Below are 27,881 nucleotides of genomic sequence, written 5' to 3'. Positions count from 1 at the left end.
TACTGAGTGCAAGCTTTGGAGGCCTGAGACCTGAGACCAGAGCTTGAATCCCAGCTCTGCCTCTGCTGGCCCTGTGACCTTGGCCTCCCCTGAGCTAGTGCCTCTTTCATGAAATGAGGGTATCAGTGGTATCTACCACAGGGTTGTAAAGCTTCATTCAGTGAAGCTCTGTTTGTGAAACACTTAGCATAGTGCCTGGTGGCTATTCTTCAGCCTGCACAGTCCATTCTGGACCCATCCCTAGGAAGGTAAAGATTCCACTGGGTCTGAGATGTGGAGAGCTGGTGACGCAGGTCCAGGTGGTCTTTGCTGCCATCCTGGTCTAGTAGGACAGCACCCTGTAGAGTGAAGAACGTCAGGCTCAGTCCAGGTTCCATTTGTTGGCCTAGGCCAGAATTTCTCAAAAGTGTGGTCTACACAGAGAACACTTAAGTGGTACAGAGGCAAACACTGAACAATGTGAGCTACATATTTTTATGTATATTACAAATATACCATTTTCCCATTTATGGTGGTTCTATAATGCTTCCTCTAAAAAGAAATTTATGTAGTTGAAAAAAAAAACGATTTAAAGGAAAATCTTAGGCAGTAGCAGAGTGGTATGTGGACATGGTAAACCATGAATGGTACTTGTTTGTGGAGGTTTGGGGACTGCTGGCCTAGAATGAGGTTCTCAGAGGTGCCAGTTCTTCAGTCCCTTGTCTGTGAAATGGAAGGGACATTACCTCCCGGGGTGGGTAGAGAGATGACATGAGAAGGTGTGAGTGAAAGGCCCTGCATGGTGCTTGAGATAAGTGCCCATCTTACCTGAAGTTTCTCTGTCCTTACCTGACTCAGGATCATAGTGCCCTTTTTGACTGTCATTATTGTCTGTATCACTGGCTAACATGATCTTATTTACAATCCTCCTCCATAATTCTAAAATTCCAGATGCCCTGAAAACAAGTTTAAAAAAAAAGGCAGTTGGCACTTACCAGTTTGTTTTTGATATAAATTTGCAGATTTTGTAGCAAAACTGGACCTGAAACAATGTGAAACTCTTTCTCTGTGATGTATCCCTCTCAGTGTAAGCATCGATGTGTGTGGCTACAGAACAGTTAATGTATTTGATCATGAAGAGCTGGCTCAGACTCTATGGGGTATAACATTTTGTATGGAATCTGGACTCATGACCTTGCTCGGTGTGAAAATTTTCTATCACCGAAAATATCTGGTGGTGAAGGTTTCAGATAAGAAGTATGGACCACTAGTTGTTTGTCTCCCCAACCTTAATGTAAACCCCAAGAGGGAAGGGCCCTCATTTTTTTTGATTAACACTATATCCAAGGCCTAGTATGGCACATAGTAGGCACTTAGTACATGTGAGTGGAGCCACTGAGTGGATGTTCCCTTGCTGGCCACCATGGCCTGGCTCTGGTGAGGGGGGTTCTGGCAGTTCAGCTGGGATGGTAGGTGGCTCTCTACTGGGCCATGTGAGGGGTCAGCCTGAGACCCCTGAAACCAGCTCTGTTTCAGAGTTTGGCACTACGAATGGTTAGGTTACTTGGGATGGTCCATACTGGACAAGGCCATCCAGAGAGGCCTTTCCAGTCCAGTCCTCTGTGGTCTGTTAAACTCTAAGAACCTGGTGACAGATCAATGGCTGTCAGCTATTTGAACTGCAAGTCCCCACTCTACTTCCTGACCCACTAGTGCAGCCCTCATATCTCTGGACTGATATTCTAAAAGGCTTTTTGATGGCATTTGTGCTCCTGACTGCCTATCTCCCAGCTTTCTCAGACAGCACTGGTCCTCTACTCCCTACAGAGCATCTCACATGTAGCAGGGTCCTAGGAAGTATTTTCTGAATGACTGAAATGATGAATGAATAGAAGAAAGAGTGAATTACATCTTTCTTGACATTCGACCTTCTTTTTTCTTCCTGGCTTGGTACAAAGCCCGTCTTCACCTCTGAGTTGCTGACATGCATGTCTTGTTCCCTACTTTGTTTTGCAATATACTCAACCATCATTCTTGATTTCTCAGGCTCTGGCTGCACTTGGAGATCCTCCTTCTGAGCTGCATCCTCTTCCTTAACTTCATCTTCATTAAGGATTGTATGATCACTTCCTATAGGTTAAGCACTGTGCTTAAGCTCATCATCTCATTGAATTGTTTTTATCCCCTTTATAAGGAGGTGGAGTAACTCATCCAAAGTCACAGAGCTAGTAAGTGGCAGAGCTGAGATTCAAACCCAGGCCTGAACAGTCTTTTGACATCCTGTCTACATAGCCTCTTAGAGCCTTAACGTTTCTCTTCTTTGAGTTGTCTCCACAGATCACCAAGATGTACTAAACTCTTAGCTCAGCCTACTGAGTGAGCCCTGCAGCCTGACATGAACCCTCTAATGCCCAGTACTAACCTGTCAGGTCATGAAAGACATGAATTACTAGCATGGGACTCTACTGCTTTGGGGTTAATGTGTCAGACTCTGGAATCCCACAGCTGCAATAGCACACACTTCAAAAGAATATAATCTCTAGGAGGCTATGGTAGGTACTTGATAACACATGTTTGAATAAGCAGTTTGATTAATTATTCAAATTACATCATATCTATAAAGGTCATAGCTCAGTGACTGGCACAAACCAAGCATCTTCAAAGGAGAGCGACTATTTTTATTCACCACCAGGAGCCCATTGCAAGTTTCAGTATTGATTAAGTCAAGCTTTTTGACAGGTGCAAGGGACTCCCATTTCAAAGTCATGTTAGGAACCTAAAGTGATTCTTTCCCACCAAAATCAGAATCTCTGTGACATTAGTGGTCTAGAGTTTGTACCTAACTCCTGCTTCCCTGACACCAGTTTGCTCTCTTCCCACACAGAGCCAGGCCTGGTCTACAGCTAAAGAACTGAGGAGCAGGGCTTTGGGAGGGTGTTTTGAAAATTCTCAGCAATGAATTACTGACATGGTACCTAAGGGCTAAAAGCACAGTCAACTTATTTGGTGCCTTTCTACCTCTAAATTATCCAACTTGTACAGGATCTTTAGCTTGGGAACATTAACTCAGGTTTGCCAGCGCCTTGTCTTCCTGGTGTGTAAGCCACCTTCTTACCTGGTCTCCTCTCCCACCTCAACAAGCTTGCTGCTATGGAATGAATTTCATGCTGAGATGTCCTCCCTGAGGGTTTAGGTCTTCAGGAATATAATTCAGGGCAGCAAAAGTTGAGCTGGGGAAGTGTAGTGTGAGCAATTTTTGAACCACGTTTGTACTTAACACTGTGTAGTTTTATTTATTTACTTTTTTCATCAGAAAAGTCATTTTTGAGTTTATTGATTAAATCAGCTGTGCAAGCAGAAGCACTGTATAGCTCTGAGGGATTATGAAAATTAGTATCTCAGGCTTCAGGTGTGTAATTGGAGGCCTGTTGAGATGACATTTACATTTATTTGTTTTTCTTCAGCAGAAGGACGTACAGGACTATCTGAAACTCACTGAATGCACTCCACCTTTTAGAAGGTGGGTAGGACTTATTTGGGTGGGTATGCTTAGAAGGGCAGGTGCAGAGTGGGTTGTTGTATGATCCAAGGAGAATGAGTTAACTTGGGAACTAGGGAAGGTGACTGTGGTAAAATATTTTCCCAAGATGGCTGTGTTGATTTGTGTCCCATTCCACAGGTCTGTGACATTGACATTTCTCCACCGAGAGATGGGAGTCTCTGTTCCCTCCCCATGAAATGGGGTGGATCTTTGTAACTGCCTTGACCAGTAGAATATGGTAGCAGTGATACCATGTGACTTCTGAGGTTAAATTATAGAAGGCAATGGAGCCTAGCTCTTGGGACACAGCCACCATGTTGTAAAGAAGCCCAAGCCATGGAGAGGCCATGCGGGTATTTCAGTTGATGGCTTCAGCTAGACCCTAAGCTGACAGCCAGCTTCAATTGCAACACATATGAGTGATTAAGCCCCCAAATGAGTGTAGACCTCAGTCTTTGAGTTTCCTAGCTTAGGCCCCCAAACATTTTGGAGTAGAGACAAGCCACCCCTATTGTGCCCTGACTGAATTTCTAACCCCAGAAACCATGAGAGGTAATAAACAACTATTGTTGTTGAAAGCCACTAAGTTTTGAGGTGATCTATTATGTGGCAATAGATGACTAATCTAATAGATGATAATTTAAAATAGGGGGAGCAGGGAAAGCATCTTATCCTTTGGAGACCCTTGACAGATATTGCAAGAAGGCTGTAGTTTCTGAAATTACAAAGGAGTAGAGGTCATTTCTGACAGTGCTGGCTTGGGAGAGGGCAGGAGATACAACGGAGCCATAGCTTCCAGGATGGGATGTCTTTGTGGAAGAGGCAGGAAGATGACTCCATCTCTTTGAGCCTGACCCTTGAAGCAAATGACTGTTCTGCATGGTTATGGCTGGAGGTAGCATGCTCTCACACTTCTTGATGCTGGAGGCTGGTAGCATAGCCCAGCTCCTCAGGACTTCTAGAGGGTTCTATGCCAGAACCTGCTTATCTGCCATTGTCTATTTCTCTTGGACATTGTAGGAGGTGAAACTCCTTAAAACCCTTGGGCAATCATAAATGTCAGACTCAAGATACAAGATCTCTGATCACAAAACAATGAAGGAGATTATGCTAGTCAAGGTTTTGGTGACAAGAAACAGATAATTACTCTAGATGAATTAAGCAAAAAATGAGATTATTGAAAAGATTTGGGTAGTTCTCAAAATGCCTGGGTAGAGAATAAGGGCTGAACTACATGACAGAACCAGTTCAGTAAGGACACAGCCATTGAACTCAGTTGTCAGTGAACTCCAGATGGAGCCACTGGTACAACTACTATTATGGCCCTTGGAATCATATACAAATCACGTAACTACTTTTCCAACAGGATGTAACCTCCCTGTCTCTACTTCTTCTGGTCACTAGCTGTTGTATTCCAAGTCCAGCAGCAGATGTACCTGATTGGTTGAGCCTGGGTCATGTGCCACTTCCTAGCTGCAAGAGAAGCTAGGAAATCAAGGCTCTAGAGTTTTATCTTTGTACAGTGGAAGAAGATTCCTTCCAGATAGGAAGAGGCTTCAGGTACTGGGCAGACAAAAATCACAAATGTCCACTACTGGGTTATTCTAGACTTTTGCTCTTGAAGGTAGATCAGTGTGTCAATGTGTATTTGTAGGGGAGAGGAAGAGCAGACTTTGACTTTAAGAACAATGAGGAAATTGCTGGAAAGATCATTACACCTAGAAAATATGGTGTGCTTGTTATTTGCCTGTTTATTCTCAGTGCCATTCTTTCCCTTTAGTGTGCTCTACTCTGCATTGCAGGACCTGGATCCCTGCAACTCATGGATCCCAGGCCCCCTTGGTAGTTTCAGTCAGTGGGAAGCACTGGTAGGAAGCTGGAAGGTGGGAAGAGTTAGAAAGATGTGTTTTCTCTCTTCTTGTTTCTTGTGTGATCTTTGGGAATGACTCTCTGACAGTTCTAACTTCAGCCATGATAGCTCAGTACCAGCTGGGGAAAGCCCTCCTTGTTTGTCCTAGTACTGACCTGGGGGCCCCTCCTTGGTAGCTCCATCACCCTTTCTGGCATCTGTGGCAGTGCAGTCATAAGTGCATTCCTGGGTTTGGATAACACATTCTCATGTCTGCCTAAGGCCCTGAAGAAGTAGCTGCTTTCTGTGGTTCCTAGTTTCTGTCTTACCTTCCTTTCCCTTTTTGTTCTTCTAGCATTTCTAACACTTTGTAACTAGTTCCCTGGATTAAATCCCTTATATTTGAAATACGAATATGTTTCCTGATTTCTGACCCAACTCTGATTGATAAACTTTATTTGGCACTATCTCTTTAAGAAGCTTTCCCTGATATTATCCCTGCACTTTGCCCCTCTGAGCCCCACCATGCCAAGTACAGTACCATACACTCACAGGTAGGTGTGTAACAGTAATGTTTGTTGCTGTTTACAGTGATAGTCAGGAAAATTAGAAGTACAGGTTTGCAGCAGAATGATTCAGCTTTTCTTAGGCATGAAAGTCGACCTCTAAGTCTGGAATTACAGTCTAGATTCCATTAATAGCTAACTGTGCAACCTTGGGTGAGTCAGTTGCCATCTCTGAGCTACAGTTTCCTCTCCCTAAGAATGAGTGAGTTCAATCAGAAGAGTGATTTCCAAACGTTTTTTGGTTGGTAGGTTGTGCATAATACTATTTGGAAGGCAAATATGGAAACGAGAAATAGATTCTCTGGTTGAAGTGAGGGTTAGGTATTTCAGAGTTCTATGAACTTCAGTTTTCCACTATCCCCAAACCTTTGATGCAACTCCACCACACCTCTACAGCTTCATGGAACAAAATTATAACTCTGCCCTAGATCACCTATTCTATATATTTCAGCTTTACATACACAGGCACAACAAGTAGGTAAGCTGGAGACAACTAAATATGATGCCCACACACTGCTCCAGTGTTTTTCTGTACATCCTGGCCTCACTTCCATCAGTAGATTTAGGAACTTGGGTACAACTCTTCCCTGAAACCACATCACGTAAGACATGCATATTTTGGCCAACTGGATAACCACACTACATTCAATGTTAATAGATGTAAATAGAATCCCGAGCAGATACTTGAATAAGGATAGTCCAAGTCTTTTCACCATGAACTTGATAAGGTCATTTTAATAGTTTTAAATACTGAAAACTTAGTTACCTTGTAATCAACACCCCCCCTTGAAATTAACCATATCTGTATTGGTTAACTTTTCCCAACTGTGTGTGTGGCCTGGCTAATTGGCTCTACTGAGATGAGGTGTGCTCACCATGAATACAGCTTGATATGCTAGGAAATCATCTTTGTAGCTAGCCACAGAAGAGCCAGTTGATTAGCTGGGTAAAGTTCAAGTGCACCAAATTGTGCTTTCCTTAAGGAGGGAAGAAACAGAGGAGCATGGGGCAAAATCGAAGCAGAGTCTCTTGAATGAGGCTGGGATCTTTCTGGAGTTATTCTTAAGGAGAAATATTGACCATGAGAATAAACACATGTTCTCTATCCACTCAGGTTTTCATTGTTATCATCATTATCTTTGCAGCCAATGTCATTATCTTCAAAGACACTGAGCATTTACTATATGCCAGGCATAATGCTTATCACATCTAATTTCTACAACCACTGTATCCTTAATGTTTATAGAAGAGGAAACTGAGATTCAGGGAAGTTACATTACTCACTTTTTTGCATTTATCAACTAGCAAGTAACTGAACTGGGAGTCAAACCTACCCTTGCTTAATTATAAGACTAGGCTCATAAGATCCTACTACCTTCCCACTTGCAGAAACGCCCAATGGAAGGGTGGGATCCCCATTCCATTTTGTCTTTTTAGCACGGTGCCGTTGCCATCATCAGTCTGCCCTCTCACTCACAGACAACCCAAGGCCTGTGAGGTCCGTGTGGTGGAGCTCCCAGTGACTCATCCTCAGCTTGAAGCAGCTTCAAGTGTTTGCCTTCTTTCCATGTCTGGGACTGCTGGGCAGCGTTGAGCTGTCACCTGGCTGGGGAGACTGCTGAATCAAGACTGAAACCAATTAGCGTGGGAAACCTGCCAACCTCTGCACCCCCAGCAGTCAGCCTTATTTCCTTGCTGGTGAGAACTCCTTATCGGCAATTATCTCAACTCTGCCATGGGTGGTTTTCCAGGAGAATCACATCTCTTCACTGGTGGCAAAAAAGGCAGAAATTAAGAAGAAGGTGGAGGAGACATGAGAATAGAGAGCCAGAGACTGACCAATGACAGGGAGAAGGGACAATCATTTAAGCTGAATTATGAGTCCCATGAGAAGGAATGCCTTGGTTAAAGGGTAGAGGGAAAGACCACACTGGCTCCTGATCTCTGACATCATTGTCCACATGAGCCTTGTAAAAGCACTGGACCTGTTTCAATCCCTGGATGGTACTGACATATGGTGCTTTTTGGATAAAATATTTCCCTTTTCTGGGTTGTACAGCATGGAGGTAAAAAATGCAGGTTCTGGGGCTAAATCATGAATCTAGTCTTCACCACTAATCAACTGATATTCAGCACATTATTTAATCTCTCTAAAACTTAGTTTTCTCAACTGTAGAATGTTCATCAATATTCATCTCATAGGGCTGCCACAAGGATTAAGGGAAATAATGTTTGTAAGGTGCCATGCACAGTGGCTGGCACATGGTAAATATTCTCTAACTTGGAATGTTTTTGGATGCAAGTAATTGAATCTCTACCTGAGAGTAGCTTAAAAAAGGAAGTGTAACCAGATGTTCAGGGAGAGGATATCTTGAGGGTTGCTTAAATTGCCTCAGTGCTGTCCTCAAGAACCTGGTTCTTTCCATATTTCTGTTTTGTGGTCCTGAGTGTTGGCTCCACTCTTAGGCTGGTAATAGGATGGCTGCCATCTAATGTGCCAGTGGGAGGAAGAAGGCTGTTTCTCTTGTGTCTCTATGTGAAACATGAAACTTTGTTTTTTGAGCCTGACCAGCAAACTTCTGCTTATGTCTCATTGCCAGAATTGAGTGACATGCCTGTTCTGACCAATCACTGGTAAGAAGCATATAACCAAAGCATCACCCTGAGGTTGAGGGATACAGTCAGCTTCATCTGAGGCTGCATGGAGGGAGGTTTGATGTCTGAACAAAATTGAGGTCTGTTAGGACAGAAGGGATATGGACTGTGATTAGGCATCTTACTGAAATCTTTAATCAATAAATTTCAGTGTATTATTAGTGTTTTTATCATCAGTTTCTGCTTGTTCTTCCGGTCTCTTCTCTGTTCTGAGAATCATGGCTCTGATATTCTTCAGCATTCTGTGTGTGTTCTGGGCTAAGTTTGGTCCCTGGAGTGCGATTGAGATGTAACCATTTCTGCTTCAACTTTGACTCCCCTTTCAGAAGCACCTCAGGCCAACACTTCAGATGTACAGCTACGAAGAAAGAGTCAAAGGAAATTGATCTCAAGATCCCAGCAACTGTCCCTCACTACAGTAAGTTGTGTAACAGAGCTGATGGTACAGTGATTTTGATTTTGATTATGTGCCAAAACATCTCCCTTTTCCTACTTCAGGAACATGCCTGGGAATCCTTCCTCCACTCAAGATGGCAAGCCTGCATCAAATAGAGTTCTGGATTGAAGGGTCGTAGATGTGAGCATTTCTAGGCCTTTGAGATAACTCTTCTGTATTTTATGGTCATAGATTATGTGGCTATAACTTTTCTTTTTAAAGGATCAATGTGGATGGTTTGGTGGAAAAAAGGTCCCATTTTAGAGAAATAATGCAAAACTTAATGACATGCCACTTGGGGATTGGGAAAATATTCCTCAGTTATATGAAACAATTTATTTTAGCTCCGCCACCCCAAAGTATAGTTTAGTTTCATATGTATAATGGAATTGATTTTCTTATTTTTAATTTATTCTTGGTGTTTGTCCACAGTGGAGGCTGCTTGTTGAGCACTTCTCTGTCTGTTGCAAGTAGCCAGTTCGATCAGCCATCAGCAACCTCCTAGCTGCTGGTCAGTTGGCCTGAATCAACCAGAAAGTGATGTTTGGTTCTGAGGGTAGACATGGCTTTATTGCCTCATAGTTTTGATAACATTTTTTTTCCTCCAAGGGTCAAGTCAGACCCTGCCCTCTGATGTCATAAACTCTGAGGCAAACAGCAGAATTTCAGTACCATGGGAGTGCTCTCAATGGTCGGCCAAGAAGTCTCCAGAATCTGGCATAGTGAATTATGCTTCATTGAGTAAGTCATTCATAACCCTCTTCTTGGAATAAATTCCCTTTGCTTCATCAGAGAATCGTGAACCCATAGAGCTAGAGGTGACTTTTGAGGTTATGTGTTTCAGTGTTTTTGCAGCAAAATCGATGGGGTAGGCTTAGTTTGTGTCTGCTGCAGGGAATCTGATGCAGAGATTCTGTTGTATGAAGTCCCCATAGGCTTTCTAGGAGAGCCAGTGAGGGAATATGTTGGAGCTAACTGTTTGCTCTAGGCTTAAATTCTTGAACCAAGATGGGGAAGAAGGAATTCCTTACCTCAGGAATTGAATTGGCTAAGTTTGAGTTCTTGGATGGCCTGTCTAAGAAGGGGGGTTAGTTTTGGATACTAACTTTTTGCATCTTTCCCTGTATCTTGGTCCCAGAGAAATTTCTCCCAAGTTCTTAGAGGAGAAGGCATGGTAAGAAATTGTACACGTGAATCAAATAAAAGGATCGTAACACCAGGCTGCCAGATAGTGAGAAAACAAGGAAACTGCTTGGGAGTCTGGTAAGAGTTTGGTCTTATGATTCTTGGAGTGGTGGAGACATGGCAAGAACCAGGTGACTGGGAGAGGAGAGAAGGAGTGAGGACCACTTATTAGATAGAGAGCCTATGACTGCTTGAACAATGATACCCAAGACTTGGCTCATGGGGACCAGTAAATATGGTGGCTCAGAGAGCCTGGAACCAGCAGCTGCATGAGAGAACTTCAGTGGTTACTAAGGAAGCAATGTGAACTGGGCTCCTCCGTCTGTCTCTCTCTCCCAGGACCTTGCATCTTGGGAAGAATAGTTGACCTTCATTCATTCCAGCCATGGTGGCTTTATGTTGTTTGGAGAACTCTTCAACATTCTTACTCAGTCTCTCTTTCAAGTTAGTTAGAGTTAGGTTCTGTTGATTGCAATTAAATTACCCTAACTGTTAAACAGTCCCTTTATAAATTATGTAATTGCAAAACAGACACCCAGGGAGTGGGTTTGGCCTTTTAGGGGGCTTGAGACCTGAAGCTACTGGTACATCATTGTCCTTCCACTTGAACACTGCCAAGCATAGCTGTATGCTCAGTCTGTTGGACAATGGGAATGTGTCAGTAGAGAATCCTTAACACTTCACTGCAGGTGGAAGACACAGATGTTTAGCTGTCATGGTACTTATCCCTGTCAAAAATCATTGCTCTCTTTCTTGTCTCAATATGACATATGACAGAAGAAAGAAGGTTTGGGAGTCAGCGTAGCTGTGAACCCACACAACTCTAGCTGTGTGACCATGAGCAAGTCATACCACCTCTCCACAGTCTGTTTCCTCATGTACAAAAGAATGAAATTACACACAGCAATCCAACATATAATATTATGAACAGAAGAACTGCTCTGGTTGACAGAAGGATGCTGGTGGGCCAGGTTGTTTTGGTGAGTGGAAATCTGCCTGGTCAATCTTTCTGTTACCTCCTCTTTTATCTCTTAAGGTACTTGTGGGGAACCCTAGAGGTCTGAGGAACAGTTTGATGACTATGTGGCTTGATGATCTCTAAGGCTCTTTCCAGTCTATTATTATTTATTTTTTTCCTGCAATTTTGTGATTTTATTTTTATCTTATTTTATTACTTTTATTTTATCATTAATATACACTTACATGAGCAACATTGTGGTTACTAGATTCCCCCATTATCAAGTCCCCATCACATACTCCATTACAGTCACTGTCCATCAGCATAGTAAGATGCTATAGAATCACTACTTGTCTTATCTGTGCTATACTGCCTTCCCCATGCCCCCCCCTACATTATGTGTGTTAATTGTAATACCCCTTTTTCCCCTTCTCCCTCCCTTCTCACCCACCCTCCCCAGTCCCTTTCCCTTTGGTAACTGTTAGACCATTCTTGGGTTCTGTGAGTCTGCTGCTGTTTTGTTCCTTCAGTTTTCCTTTGTTCTTATACTCCACAGATGAGTGAAATCATTTGATACTTGTCTTTCTCCACCTGGCTTATTTCACTGAGCATAATACTCTCTAGCTCCATCCATGTTGTTGCAAATGGTAGAATTTGTTTTCTTCTTATGGCTGAATAGTATTCCATTGTGTATATGTACCACATCTTCTTTATCCATTCATCTACTGACGGACACTTAGGTTGCTTCCATTTCTTGGCTATTGTAAATAGTGTTGTGATGAACATAGGGGTGCATATGTCTCTTTGAAACTGAGAAATTATATTCTTAGGGTAAATTCCTAGAAGTGGAATTCCTAGGTCAAATGGTATTTCTATTTTTAGTTTTTTGAGGAACCTCCATACTGTTTTCCACAATGGTTGAACTACTTTACATTCACACCAGCAGTGTAGGAAAGTTCTCCTTTCTCCACATCCTCACCAATATTTGTTGTTTGTCTTTTGGATGTTGGCCATCCTAACTGGTTTGAGGTGATATCTCACTGTGGTTTTAATTTGTATTTCTCTGATGATTAGTGATATGAAGCATCTTTTCATGTGTGGCCATCTGAATTTCTTCTTTGGAGAAGTGTCTGTTCATATCCTCTGCCCATTTTTTAATTGGATTATTTGCTTTTGTTTTGTTGAGGTGTGTGAGCTCTTTGTATATTTTGATGTCAACCCCTTATCAGATATGTCATTTATGAATATATTCTCCCATACTGTGGGATGCCTTTTTGTTCTACTGATGGTGTCTTTTGCTGTACAAAAGCTTTTCAGCTTGATATAGTCCCACTTGTTCATTTTTGCTTTTGTTTCCCTTGCCTGTGGAGATATGTTTATGAAGAAGTTGCTCATGCTTATATTCAAGAGAGTTTTGCCTATGTTTTCTTCTAAGAGTTTTATGGTTTCATGACTTACATTCAGGTCATTGATCCATTTCAAGTTTACTTTTGTGTATGGAGTTAGGCAGTAATCCATTTCATTCTCCTACATGTAGCTGTCTCATTTAGCCAACACCAGCTGTTGAAGAGGCTGTCGTTTCCCCACTGTATATTCATGGCTCCTTTATCATATGTTAATTGACCATATATGTTTGGGTTAATATCTGGACTCTCTATTCTGTTCCACTGGTCTATGGGTCTGTTCTTGTGCCAGTACCAAATTGTCTTGATTACTGTGATTTTGTAGTAGAGCCTGAAGTTGGGAAGCAAGATCCCTCCTGCTTTATTCTTCCTTCTTAGGATTGCTTTGGCTATTGGGGGTCTTTTGTGTTTCCATATGAAGTTTTGAACTATTTGTTTCAGTTTGTTGAAGAATGCTGTCTGCATTTTGATAAGGATTGCATTGAATTTGTAGATTGCTTTAGGCAGGTTGGCCATTTTGACAATATTAATTCTTACTACCCAAGAGCATGGGATGAATTTCCATTTATTAGTGTCCTCTTTAATTTCTCTCAAGAGTGTCTTATAGTTTTCAGGGTATAGGTCTTTCACTTCCTTGGTTAGGTATATTCCTAGGTACTTAATTCTTTTTGATGCAATTGTGAATGGAATTGTTTTCCTGATTTCTCTTTCTGCTAGTTCATCATTAGTGTATAGGAATGCAACAGATTTCTGTGTATTAATTTTGTATCTTGCAACTTTGCTGAATTCAGATATTAGTTCTAGTAGTTTTGGAGTGGATTCTTTAGGGTTTTTTATGTACAATATCATGTCATCTTCTAACAGGGACAGTTTGACTTCTTCCTTACCTATCTGGATGCCTTTTATTTCTTTGTGTTGTCTGATTGCTGTGGCTAGGACCTCCAGTACTATGTTGAATAGAAGTGGGGAGAGTGGGCATCCCTGTCTTGTTGCTGATCTTAAGGGAAAAGCTTTCAGCTTCTCGCTGTTAAGTATGATGTTGGTTGTGCATTTGTCATATATGGCCTTTATTATGTTGAGGTACTTGCCCTCTAAACCCATTTTGTTGAGAGTTTTTATCATGAATGCAGTTGAATTTTGTCAAATGCTTTTTCAGCATCTATGGAAATGATCATGTGTTTTTTGTCCTTCTTTTTGTTGATGTGGTGGATGATGTTGTTGGATTTTTGAATGTTGTACCATCCTTGCATCCCTGGGATGAATCTCACTTGATCATGGTGTATGATCCTCTTGATGTATTTTTGATTTCGATTTGCTGATATTTTGTCAAGTATTTTTGCATATATGCTCATCAGGGATATTGGTCTGTAGTTTTCTTTTTTTGTGGTGTCTTTGCCTGGTTTTGGTATTAGTGTGATGCTGGCTTCATAGAATGAGTTTGGAAGTATTCCCTCCTATTTTTCCAGTCTATTATTTAACCAATTTTAATTCATTTTTCCAAACAGTCACATTCCCATTTTCTCCTGTCCTTCCCTAACCATAGTCTTCATCACCCTACACACACATACCTTCTCTATGTACAAGAAAGAAGAAAATGGGCTGCTTCTCTGTTTAGCACTGATGATTGGAGCTTCTCTACTTTAGAGGTGGCCAGGACCATTGACAAGGTGCTTAGGAGACACTAACAACACTAGTAGAACACCTTCCTGCAGGAAGGAAGCTTGAGCCCTCTCCGGGCCACCTGTGACCACTGGTCAGGCTTTTCAGGGCTCCATGGTCCTAAAGTGGAATTACAGAAGCACAAGAAGTTCTGAAAGCCCCTAGTCTCTAGAGACCATATTTGGGCATCCTAAGGATAAAATCCTCCCCTGAGAGCATCCTGAGACTTTCAGATCAATTTATAGTACTGGTACTGAAAGGTACACCAGAGATACTGGCATTTTCTATGCACCCATACTACTTTCCCAAAGAATCTCCCCTCCCTTCTAATAAACCCTTCAAATCCTTGCTAAAGAGGTGCTCAAGGATCCATGTTTGTACTAGGTGATCCCTACTCCTAGACATCTCTGATTGGTCTAGGAGTGGCTGCTTGGACCCAAGTGTGACCAATCAGTTCCTCTCTTCTGGGACACAGAACCTCTATAATTTAGATGCTGATGGATATGGAACCATATGGGAACATGGCTCTGGGACAGCCACCATGTTCGGCCATGAGCAATAGGGGAAACCAAGAGGAGAACATAGCATGAAGAGAAGGTAGAGAGCACAGGGAGGAGACACACACACACACACACACATACACACACACACACACACAGCGAGAAAGAGAGAGAATTTTCTAATATTGTTCTCATTCTGCAAGGCCCTTTAGTCTTCTTACATTTAGCTTTCAGCTCTCTTTAGAGTACCTTGGATCCTTCTATCAAACCTGAATTTGTACTTGAATTAGCCAGAGTAGGCCCTGTTCCAGGCAACCAGGCAATCTTTAATTAAGACGAAAGACTTAATGAAACAAGTCATGTCACCGTCTACCCTGAAAGGGCTCATTCATCTCTTTATTCACTCAGCTGATATTTGCTTAACCTAAATATTCCACCACTGTGGATACCAGCATGAAGGATACAGTGATTCAAAATTATTTCAAGTGTGGAATGGTAGAAGGATCTGGCTTAGTGAGAAAATAGTATGATGGCTCTCACCCTTTATTTGAAGGGAAGTGTGGGGAAGAGGAATTAGACTTGCTTTGTTAGCCTCAGAGGGCATAAAAGAGTTGGTAGGCAGAAATGGGAAGGGAGTGGATTGGGACTCAACATAGGAGAGAACTCTCTAGCGGTTTGGCACTGTCTAAAGATGCAACAGTTTGTTTTGAGAGTTGAGTTTCTCCTACCAAGGGGCCAAATGACCAGTTTTCAAGGATTTTATCTGGTAGATGCAAACATTAAATGAAAGTTTAGATTAGATGAACACAAGATTCTGGCCCAAAGCTCTAGGTTCTAATTTTACCTTAGATCTTTATGATCTCTGTGATTTTAGGCAAGTTTTTTTTAACTTCTCTAGGGCTGTTTTCTCATCTGTGAAAACTAGGATGAGAAACTCTCTTTGTTGTGATGAGGAATAAATTATGTGGCACTTAGTAAGTGCCTGCCACAGAGAGGGAACACAGTAAATGAGTGTATTCTTGATCCTTCTCTGCTACAGGTGAAGCTTTTCTTTTCAGGGAATGCTGCTTTCTCAATTGCTGCTGCCACTTTAGGGATTTTATTTCCTTTAAGCAGCTGTAGTCCATGAAGATGATGTAGCTTGTGTCTTACTCTTCTTGCTTAGCACAGGGCTCTGTGTAAAGAAGGACCCTATTAAATACTAGCAGATGTGATTTAATATGGATTCTTAGCTAACAGTCCCCATGCCAAACCTTATATGATAATCCATCTCTTCTCTATCCTTTAAAATTAAATACTTAGTCACAAGTAGACACACGTGTACACACAGAATCCCACGCATAGACACACATGGATTTCCACACCCAGACTGCACCTAAGTAAATGCACTTGACATGCAGATAAGCATGGCCATGCACACCCACACCTACACACAGGCACAGATGTCCTCTTTCCCCTGCCCGTAATCAAGAAGATGGAAGAAGAGTCTGCTTGTGGCATGAGTCACAGGAGCAGTCGGGATGAAGGGCAGAATTCAGCATCCCTGGGGGATCTTTATTTATAGCCCCAGCTGCTGGAGAGGGGGCTGAAACCATTCTTAAGGGACTTCAGTGACAGAGTGATAAGATAACCAAAAGATGTCATTCCCACCACCGTTTCCTCTTAGATGCAGGCGCCTGTTGCTGCCAGAGCCCCGAGAAGCGCTGTGTCACTCCAGGGCTGCAGTTCACGGGGAGGAGTTGAGCTGATTGCACTCTAGCCGGTCCATCCGCAGCCACTGGGCCCCTTTCCTCAGTGCACAGGCAATCTCTATGCTAATCCAAGCAAATCCTCCTAGCTCCAAACAAGCAGAAACCTCTCTGGACCTGCAGAGGCCACTGATCACAGAGGATGCAGTTTAGATTCAAAATGATACAGTCTAATCCGCTGGCCCAGAGGTTCTGCCTCTGTCAACAGTGTAGATTCTGTAATGAGTCAAGCACATGGCATGGGGAAAATGCAATACTGGAACCAACATGCCTCCCAGAGGGCCAGGGTGGAAAGAGGCAGCTGGCTTTCCGTTGGGCTTTGAGGGACACCAGCAAAGCCTGGAGGGTGGCGAGAGGGCAGTGAGTTCTTCGGGTGCAGACTGTCTCATGTACTGTTCACCCCAAACACCAGCACACTGCCAGACATAGAGGCAGTGCCCACGAGATCTTAGCTGATGCCTGAACTCTATTGATTCAAGGGGGTCACTCTGGATCTGCTGGTCTTGACCTCTCTGACATGACAGGTTGCCCGAGACTGGCCTGCATTTGGCCCTGATTCTTAGGGCTAGGTCAGCCCTGGAGTCCTGATGGGACCAAGCCAAAGAGCCCTGAACCTGCCCTTCTAGGATACAGAGCACCAAATCCAGCACTTGAGCTTTGAAATTATTCCTGGGGAAGGTCAGAGGGCAAGGGAGAGCAGGGAGTTAGTCTGGGGAGAGAAGGAAGAGTCAAGGAGTGGAGGCCAGTCACTTTAGTGGAACAATGTCCATCCTTATATCCTCGTGAGTAGACACTCCTGCTACCATTTAAACACCACTTCCTAGGCTGAGAGAATAGTGTAGTGGTTATTAAAGGCCCAAGCTTTTGAACCACACAGACCTGAGCTTGAAACCTGGTTCTGTAGCTTGCTAGTGAGGGCATGTTGCACCATCTTCCTGAGCTTTGGTTTCCACCCTTAGAAAATAGGGTCAGTAAGCCTGGTACACATTTAGGCAGTCAATGAAATGGTGGCTATTATGATGGAGATTTGTTCTTGTGACCCCACCCTGTGGCTGATCAGGGTGGTCAGAAGGAGCCAATACGGAAGGGGTTTGAATGTGTTTAGAAGAAGGCTGGGAAGCATGACTTCAATACAGAGTATTAAAATAACCATTTATTTATTTATTTCTCTGTTTTTGAAATTTGCCATCTGATGTGCTATTGGACATGGGCTGGGGGCCTGGCAGACAGAGGGCGTGGAGGACTCCCCTGGATCCAACTCCTGTGACATCTTGATTTGGTACAGGGAGGTGGAAGTGGCTCTGACGGGGTCCTCCTATTGTCCTAGGGCTTTCTCAGGCCCTCGGTGTTGCTCAGTCCTACCCGCTGAGCAGAGAGGTTTGTAAGATGGGAGAGCACATAGGACCAGGAGCTAAAGCTCTATTTGCTGACCCTTTCCCAGGCCTGGGGCTCTGAGGCTGCGTGGGACTGAGTGAGTCAAGAAGGAGGTGACAAGAGACCCAGCAACAAGCACTGATTTATGACCTGAGGCTCCCATTCCAGAAGCTACATCATGAGACCCTCTGGGAAAGAGGATTAGCCAGATGAACTGCCCTTCTAACTGCAGGATTGAGTCCCAGGCCTGCTCCAAGGGTAACCCCCTTTTGTCACATCCCTTAGGAGGAAGAAAACCCAGAAAGCAAACTCCGGGACTGCGTCAGATTGGGAACCTGCCCTCCTACTGTCCAGGCAAATACCTGCAGCACAAGCCTCAGGCCCCTAATGGTGGGGGAAGGGATGGTAGAGTTCATAACAAAATGATTTTGCTTGCCAGCTGGGCACACATAGAGTGTAGAAGAAGGGACAAGTAGTCCTTTACTTTTTATTGCAGTGTTATCTTACAACCCCTACAGATACCACAGTGGCTAATTCCTTCACTCACATTTTAGTTCTTCCCCAGCATTCCAGCTGATGTGGGGCCATTACAGTAGAATCTTGGGATGCCCTGAATGGTCACACCTTTCAAAAGTGGTAGGTGTTACAATTACCTACCATTCTCCCTATCTTCCTTTTTAGCAGAGCTGTGCCAAAGTGATCCCTCTGTTAGATCCAGAGATAAACCATTTTTCAAATATGGTAACTCCACTCCCACTTGCCATTGATTGGTTTAGGAGTGGTCATGTGCTCCAGCTCTAATAAGTGGGACCTGAGGCAAAGTCTTCCAGAATCTTCTGGAAAAGAGTTTGCTCTTTGATAAGAGAGATGTGGCACGAGTAACTCTGGTTTCTTTTCTTTCTTTGTATGTCATTAGGTGAGGAGGTGGTGCTTGGAGCTGTGGAAGCCATCTTGCTACCCTGAGGAGAAAGCCAAGAACATTGAGGAGAAGCTGACCCAGAGCTTTGACACTGTTGAGCCACTGATCTAACCCTGCAAGTAACTGCCAACTTTTAGGCTTTCTGTTAAAGTATTAAAGGTCCTCATTGTTCAAGCAACTTTCAGTCATATATTTTATTCCATGTATTCCAAAGCATTTAAGCAAATACATCAGGAAAACCTCTCCTCATCTGACCTTTTTCCTTGCCCTTCCCTGCCTTAACCCAAGGGACTCAAACTTGGATGCCTTCAGGGTAGAAAGGCAAAACTGGCTTGATTTGACAAAAACAACTTTGGGAGTGAATGTTCTTGGTAAAGGGTCTGGTGTTGGCTACTCAGCTTCAGTTGGTGGTAGCCATGTGGGAATACTTGTATGGTGTGGCCAAATGTTTTTGTTTTTCAAGAGAAATCAGAAAACTATTTTTTTATGGAATCTCTCAATTTTATAAGTACACTTAAATTTTAAAGAAAGAAAGGTACTGTATGGACCAAACTAGTATATCTGAGCACTATGTATGATCCGGAAGTCACACATTTGTGCCTTGGTTTTAACTTCAGAGTTCCATCTCTTCCTGAGCTTGATCTCAAGTGTGAGCTATCAGTGACTTCTTTCAGATTTTGCTATTGGGTGGGGTTGTGGTCCTGGGCTTGGGTTTTAGAGGGATGAGAGATAGGGGATAGGGGAAGGGAAGACAGAGGCCGTAACTGTGGCCTGCCATTAAGGCGGAACATCTGTAAGACAACAAATCTTTACCCTGTGGGATAAAGCTTCTCTTCTCATAGGTAAGTGTGTATGATTTACAGAAAAGATCACTGTCACTCTCTCCATTAAGTCCCATTGTTAGGTGCCCTCTTCTCTTATCCAAGCATTTCTATGGTTTAGACTCTAAGAATGGGTTAAGGAGAATCTATTCCACAACACAGCCACAAGGCTAAGAAGTTGGGTGCAACCTCCTATGGCTTCATAGTGCTGTAGAGACCCAAATTTTGTCTGGGAGCAAGCCTCCTCAGTCCCAGTTAGCCCAACAAGTGCTCAATTTGCAACAAAATAAAAATATCCTATGGAAAATCCAAGGACACTGTCTGTGAAAAGAGGCTTGCCCTGAAATATCCTTCCTCGTCCTTGCTAAGAACATTTTGGTGGGTGGATTAGTTCAAACATGTCCCCTAGGAAAGGCCTGGATAGCCATGGACGTTTTAGATCTTTGCTAAACTAACTTTCCATGGACCTGGGGACTCTGATCCCCAAAGGCAAGTCAAATTCTGGTCCCTGCTTGACTCAGGTAGGTTATTTAACTCCATAGGCTATAATATTGGAAATGTTCATGTTTGCCTCTAGGTCATCAAATTAAAAGTTTTCAGAGTGCTTTTGTTGAAAGGCATGAGAGAAGAGCTAATTTGAACTTCATGTAGTGCTCTGGTTACAGCTCAGTAATGCCCACTGATAACGAGCAATGATGAGCCACCACCAGCTTCTGGGATTGAGAAGAAATGTTAATGAAATCATGAATAACAGGTGCTGTGCCAACACCTAAGAAGGTTAAGAGCAGGAATTAGGGAAGAAAACAGCGTGTGGGGGATGCCAGCTATAGTCCTACAGAGCTTCTATAGTTCATTGCTATCTAATTGGATAGCCAAGAAAATAGGGAATTCCTTTCATTTTATAGGAAAAAAATGTGAATGCACTGGAGAGAGGGGTCCTTCTTCAAGGTGGAGAGGTAGGCTAGATGACTTCTGGACCCTCCTTCAAGCTAGGGGCTGGCAGTCAGAAATCAGTGAATTTGAGACCCCCTCTCTGTATTCTGGGCTCTTCAGAGGGCACATTCTGCAGAAAGGCAGAGGCCAGCCTTGGTTACTTGTAGTTAGACCCCCAAATCCCAGCAGTGCTAAGGAATGTTAGGATGTGTTTCAGTTCCTACCATCAAGATTGTAAGTGGTTCAGAAGACATTTCCTGCCCTCTGCATAAAAAATAGGAGGTGAAGTTAAAAAGTTGATGGTTGTGTTTCCACAGACGTTCTGACCACAGACTTTCTTGGTGATTCGTTCTGGGGGGACCAGCAAAAGATGATTGTCAAGAAAATGACCAAATACTTCACCATCTGGTAGTATTTTCCCTTGCTGATTGGTCTAAATTAACTAGAAAAATCTCAATGAAGGCAGGTTTAGAAACCTATATATATAGACTGTCTAAGAGAAAAGGAGGTGATACCACCCTGATTGCTTCCACTATGATGGATTTTGCCACATCTTTGACTAGGATGTGTGTGTAGACTGAGGAGTTATGGGCCACATTGAGAACACTAATAACAAAGCAGGTATGGACACAGGGTCTGGTGTTAGGGATCAACATCTGTGGAAAGGAGAGGACACAGGATTAGGCAGCAGGAGAAATTAAACCATGATGTTCATTCTCATTGTCCCGCAGGGGGACCAAAAGGCTGAGCTGTTATCAGTCACTGGATGTGGGCTGCCGGGAAGGGCGCTGTCTGGGACAAGGTGGCTCTCTGCAGCTGAGGCAGCCCTGCTTGAGCTGATAGTACTTGCAGCAGTGGGCATAGTGGGTTCTTCCTTGAAGAGAGGTCTGAGTGGTACATCTCTGTCTCCTTCACAAAATCTAAATCATGAACTCAGAGAAGGTACTCTTGCTGATGTGAAAGTCATGGAACAGCCTCTGAAAGCCCCATGTTATCCCCTAATCAAGGCAGTTGGACAAAGCAACTGTAATGCCCATGATGGTAGCAGAAGCCAAGCATAGCAAAAGCTCAGGGCTTGGATTCAGGTAGGCCTGGATTCAAAGTCTGATACTCATACTAGCTGTGTGACTTTGGGGAATTGATATCATTTGCTGAGCTCCATGTTCTTATTCTGTAAAGTAGGTGTAATAATATGTGCTGGCGCTGGGCTCACTTGTCCTCAGGTCCGTGTACTCCCCTGCCTCTGTTCTGAGCTGGGATCTGATCGCTGCAAGCGTTTGTTCCCAGGCTCTTGTGACAGCTACCTCCTAGCTGCGTTGGGCCAGTGGTGGGACATCTAGAGGCAAGAAGAAGGGGCTAGCCAGGGATTACTCCCACTGCCATTAGCTTCAGGCGGTGCCTTTAGCAGCAGTTGTGTCTCCTTAGATTGGAGCTGGTATCAACATGATTACATTTTAAGGGCCATGTGTACAAGTTTTAACAATGTTGATGAACTTGTGCCTTATCAAAGATTATTTTACATGATTAACGCTTGTGTAGAGGATGGGATATGGGATAAGAATTTTGATTAAGACATGGAAAAGCAGACAGAGAAGTATATCAAGGCTTATTGTATTGCAGGGGTCCTGTTGAGTACTAAGACTGGGGGAAGAGGGCTTCTTCAGGGTGTCAGATAGTGACAGTGAGGCAGAGGAGGGGATCCTACAGTACAAGACATGAAAGTCAAGGTTGCTGGCTTCACAACTCTGCAAAGAACAGGACCCTTAAAGACACTGGAAACTGGCATTCAAAGCCCATCACAATAGAGCTTCAGCCCACTTTCATCACTCTTTATTGAACCTTGTAGTGGATTGAATATTGTCCCCCAAAAGTATGTCCAAGATCTAAACCCACTGTGGATAAAGTGGAAGTTCCTATGGTCCGGATTCTCACCAGGCCCTGATCGGCTTGCTCACTACACACGTGTGGGCAATATGTTGCTGTTGACTCTATATAAAGAGCTCTGCCCAGTCTTCTGGGTGACATGGTGGCATGGCCGCATGGCTGCAGGAGAGCAGAGACTGGAGTGGTGGCAGCACCGAGGACAGAGACTGAGAGAGCTGTGTGGACTGAGAGGCCCAGAGGCAGAGACCAGCTTGCTGCATGCAGACTTGCTCTGAGTGAATGGGATTCTAGTGATTGACTTGCCACTGTGGGAATAAAGTTGGGCATAAACCCTTTCACCCCAAGAACGTTCTAATTTCATTTCTTTGGTCACATTGAATCCATAGTGAACTTCTCTGGAGCTGAAACCCATTGGCAAGACAAGGTCTTTGAAGATGTTAAGTTAAGGATCTAAAGATGAGATCATCCCAGATCTAGAGTAAGCCTTAAACCCAATGACTTGTGTCCTTTTAAGAGGAAAGAGATGGAGGCTTGAGGTAGAGACCCAGGGAAGATGGCCACTCAAAGACAGAGGTAGAGATTGGAGCTATGTTGCCACAAGCCAAGGAACATGGAAGCCACCAGCAACAGGAAGAGGCAAAGCATGAAATCTCCTCTAGAGCTCCCAGAGGGAGTGTGATCCTATGGACATCTTGGTTTTGCACTACTTGTCTCCAAAACTGAGAGAATAAATTTCTATTATTTTTAAACCACTCGGTTTGTGGTAGGAAAGGAACACAGTCCCCACTTTCAGCTATACTGTGTTACTGAGCTATTTTCTGAAAACCTAGCTGTTTGCTGAATTCATGTTTGATCATGTTACATAAGACATGGATCATATTTCTATTTAATGCATACAAATTTACTTTAGCAACAATAAAAAGAAATGGGCTAATTGATAGAGACAGAGAGCAGGAGTGAGCTACTACTCAAACTACTGGGAACAGCTTTGTCCCCTTGCCTACATGGTAAGGGGAGTGCCTGCCCTGAGGACTGTAGGAGGCACAGCAATGACTGTTCTCTCCTTTCCCATGTATGTGTTCAGCATTTAAGAATTCATGTTTTTCATACAACATGGCACCTCAAAACAATCTCACAAATTCATTGGATGCTCAATTGAAGTAACAGCAGTTGATTGCTGGACTGCAGGAAACAATGGCTGTATTGGATTTTTTGAGAAACAGTATGTCTTGCCAATGGGTTTCAGCCCCAGACAAGTTCACTATGGATTCAGTATGACCAAAGAAATGACAGTTGAATGAAAGGGTTTATTACCCGGCTTGTTCTCCTGGCCGTAGGTCGAGCACTAGCATCTCTGCCTCCGCCCAGAGCACTGGGCCGAGCTCTGTATATAGCGCAATAATAGCTTATTGCCTGAAGGTGTGGAAGCAGCAGCCCAGCAACAGGCCAGTTACATCATCAGGTGGTTTAAGTTCAGTGAGGATCCCGGCCATAGGAACCCCAACTTCCCCACACTCCACCCTTCCAGGATTCTCACCTTACAATCTACATGCTCTCAATCTTCCGCAATGGTCCCTGTGCAAGAAAGCTGGAGCACTGTAACCAGATTCCACAACAGCAACAGTGGATAACAACAATTTAGAGATAATAATAAAAATTAAGATACAACAAGATTTTGATACAGGTAACAAAAATTATAACAATCCTGAAGCCATAGAAGGTTCCCAATCCACAAAGACCTTAGGGGCAATAAGACACATGTTTTAATGACACCAACATAGGCAAATCTTGTCCATCAGGTAGGATGCATGCAAGAGAGTGGTTCTGTGATAGGACTGCAGCAGGAAGGGGGTCCCTTCCAGGTCTAGTATACCATACTTAAACTCCTCTCCCCGGGGGTTTACTGAAGGGTCAATATATAGTGCTACTGGAGGTGCATGCACTGGTCATAATGATAAAACAAAACTCCCTGGTAAGATGCTCCTACTCTCTGGCTATTCAGGATATACTACTGTGATCTTCAGGGGCCACTCTGCTGTTTTTCCAGGATTACACAGGAGGTCAGCTTCCAGGCCTTGTTCCCAAGGTGTCAGGAGAGCCAGCCATTGTTGGTCCATGTGTCCAAAGGTCTAAGGCCATGTCCACTCAAGGGAGTCTCGAGGGTTTAGTGTAGTTGGTGCTGGCAGCAAGATATTATTCTGGTGGCTGAGCCTTGGCTTCAATGATTCTTCCTTGGTAGTTTTATAGTTTGTATTGTACTTGGTAGTTTGTATTTGTAGTTGTATAAGGGAGGCAGCAATATGTGTTAACATGTCTATGGCACTCAGGGTTCCCTTTTGGGGTTTCTTGTTCAAACACCATAGCACAGTCCATAAGTGGACTGACCATCCCTGCAGACTATTGGTATCTGAATTTCGTTTGGATTTTAACAAACTGTTGTGCCTCTCTGTCATGCCTGCTGCAGTAGGATTGAAGGGCATATGAAACTTCCATTTGATTCCCAACTGTTGCACCCATTCTTGCAGTGCATGTCCAGTAAAATGGGTGCCCGGATCACTCTCAATTACCTGTGGTCCGCCATTGGGAGCAAGGAGACACTCCAGGCCTCTTTTGGTCATCTGCTGGTCTGCACAACAGGTAGGAAAACCAACCAGATGTCCAGTAGCTGTGTCCACACAAGTCATCGCATACCAATATCCTTCTGACACATGTAGAGGCCCAATATAGTCTATCTGCACCTGACGAGAGGTATCGGCCCCTTAGCTATTTTCTTATGTTGCTGTGGAACACAGTGTAAGTCCCTTTTAGAGCGTATGACACACTTCTGCTGGGCTCTACTAACTTCTTCAAAGGTCAAAGGCAAGCCCCACTGATGGGCTACAGCCCACATTGTCTTTTGCCCTGCATGCAACAAATGTTGATGTAACCATTGGGCTATATCAGAGGAAGCCTTTCCTTCTAACCAATGTATCTGGGCCAATTTATCTGCTTCATTATTTCCTGGGGATGCCAGTGACAAATGACTTGTCATATGGTATACTTTAATTGTTTTAGTCTGACCACAGGCCCATAAGTCTTGCCACAATTCTTGCCCCCAAAGGGGTTGGTGACCAACCAGCCAGTTGGCATGGTACCACAGGGTCAAGCCCTGGTAAACAGCCTGCTGTCAGTGCGGACAACTATAGGATAGGGCTCCTGACTGATCACAAGCCCCATGGCCCGCAACTCTGCCCATTGGCTGCTCTTCCTCTCACCATCTTCCATCCATATTGTCTTAGTCTTAGGATGGAAAGCTATGGTCCTCCATTTTGGGGGCTGCCCACAGCTGGAGCCATCTGTGTTCCATGCATCTTCGGGTACAGGGGCTCTTCCCTCCCGATAGGGACTCTTTGCTACTAATGGTTCAAAAGCAATTTCTTCCTGCTTTTCGGTAGTATATGTCACCAGCTCCAATAAGCGTTGGAGTTCTTCACTCAAGGGCCTACTAGAGAAGGCACTACACTGCTGTAGGTAAGCACCCCACTTGGCTAGTGTGGGCGTTTGTGCCATACCACTCCTTGGCTTTTGGGTCCAGTCTAGTAACTACCCCAAGATGAGATAGGTGGTTATTACCTTTATCGGGGTCATTCCAGTGATGGGTTCTGTAGCCAGCAAGGTGTGATACATGGCAGCCAGTTGCTTTTCTATCAAAGTGTATCGTACCTTTGCCCCTTTCCAGAGTTGTGACCAGAATTCAATAGGTTGGTGAGATCATTCAAGCTGCTGCCAGAGACCCCATCCATAACTATTCAGTCACATGAACGTTCAGCTTACAGGGCCTTGATGGGTCTGTCATACTCAAGACCTGCCTAGCCTTGACTGCCCGTTTTGCTGTAGTAAAGGCAGATGCACATGTCTCATTCCAGTCCTACCTGATGCCCTTTTGTACCAACTGGTATAAGGGCTTCAGAATTTGTGCCAAGTGTGGGGTAAACACTCTCTAGTAGCCTTGAAGACCCAAAAACTCCTGTAATAATGCTACAGTGGTAGGGGTAAGAAAGACCTGGACTTTATCTATGACTGCTTCTGGTGTAACTTTGGTCTTACCTGACCAGACGACCCCCAAGAATTTGACTGACAAACCAGGTTCCTGAACATTGGTACTGTTTACAGCCCATCCTTTCTCCTGTAGATGTTGCAGCAGTCTAGGTGCTGCTCCTTCTAGATCTGAAAGAGAGTTAGACATGAGCATGACATCATCAATATAATGGTACAGCCACACTGTTGTTGGTTTCTCCCATGTAGCCAAGTCCTGGGCTACAAGTCCATGGCAGATGGTGGGGCTGTGCAGGTATCCCTGACCTCTCTGAAAGTCCATTGCCGTCCTTCCCTGTGAAGGCAAACTGTTCCTGACTTTCCTGCTCATTATCAATGGAAAAGAAGGCATTAGCAAGGTCTACCCCATAATGGTATGTTCCTAGTTCATGGCTGAGGGTATCCATCAGGTCTGTAATACAGGGGACAGCAGCATGCGTAAGGGGTATGACTTTATTCAGTTCTCTATAATCCACAGTCATACGCCAGGAGCCATCCAGCTTTTTTACTGGTTACACTGGGGAATCGAAAGGGCTATGGATGGGCTTTATAATACCCACTTTTCCAGTTCCTGGAGGGTTTCTTCAATTTCTTTATGCCTTCCAGGAAGTTTGTATTGTTTGGTATTAGTCACCTGCCGAGGCACAGGCAAAGCTATGGGCGGGTGCCTAGCATGTCCCCTCAGAACTGCCTTCACCGCACGTACTCTGTCAGAACTCACCTGCAGTGGTCTGCAACCATAGACCCTGCAGGATATCAATCCCCAAAATATACTCAGGGATGGGAGATATATACACAGTATATACTCTTTTGGGTGTAGACACCCTATTCCCAAAGGAATTTGGGCTTGTTTCACTCTGATAGCCTTACCCTGGTATCCATCTCTGATAATGGGGGTCCCAGGGAACTTCTCAGAGTTACCATGAATCAGTGAACATTCAGCCCCTGTGTCACCAGAGCCAGGACACATTGTATGTTCACTGGGAACCAATGGATAGCTATTTCAATATGTGGCCTCCAGTCCCCCCATGGTCCCTCAGGGCAGGTACCTTGACCTTCTCCTCAGTCAAACTGTGTTCCCCAATCATCTTTCTGTGTGGGCTCAAGTGAGGCTGGCTTGCTCTCCAGCAGGAAGTCTTGCAAACACACAGGTCGGACTTGTGGCTCTGCCTCTGACCTCTGCCTCTTTGGTCTTAATGGCTGGAACTGCTTCTGGGGTTTCAGTTGTTGCCATAGCTCCAGTAACATCCTATTTGACTTCCCAACTAATTTCCTTCTATCTGCTCCTGCCTGTATTAAATCAATTCACATCTGGGTCCTCATAACCTTCACAGGGTCCTTTAAATTCTTCTTGGAAGTAGCAGACATTATTTATTTCTGTGTTCTCACTGCTTCAG

The 27,881-nt window shown here is 43.9% G+C and overlaps 1 long non-coding RNA gene across 9 annotated transcripts in view; it reads left to right on the top strand.

Annotated features, from left to right (window-relative positions):
* LOC140848392 (uncharacterized) overlaps nt 1–27,881 on the top strand; it is an 81,828-nt gene that overhangs the window by 21,819 nt on the left and 32,128 nt on the right. For 3 of the 9 annotated variants that reach the window (XR_012129190.1, XR_012129194.1, XR_012129184.1), the window contains 4 exons: nt 8,917–9,767; nt 10,165–11,191; nt 17,921–18,111; nt 18,770–18,891. This is a non-coding gene — a long non-coding RNA (uncharacterized lncRNA). Of the gene's footprint in view, nt 1–66; nt 7,634–8,916; nt 9,768–10,164; nt 11,192–17,920; nt 18,112–18,769; nt 18,892–27,881 lie in introns of those variants that run through there. The other 6 variants (XR_012129193.1, XR_012129185.1, XR_012129188.1 and 3 more) reach the window with 5 other exon arrangements.

Source organism: Manis javanica, chromosome 1 (assembly GCF_040802235.1).
Source record: "Manis javanica isolate MJ-LG chromosome 1, MJ_LKY, whole genome shotgun sequence".
Taxonomy (NCBI): Eukaryota; Metazoa; Chordata; class Mammalia; order Pholidota; family Manidae; genus Manis; species Manis javanica.
The sequence above is the reverse complement of the archived record's forward strand: the minus strand, read 5'-3'. Positions and strand labels throughout refer to the sequence as shown.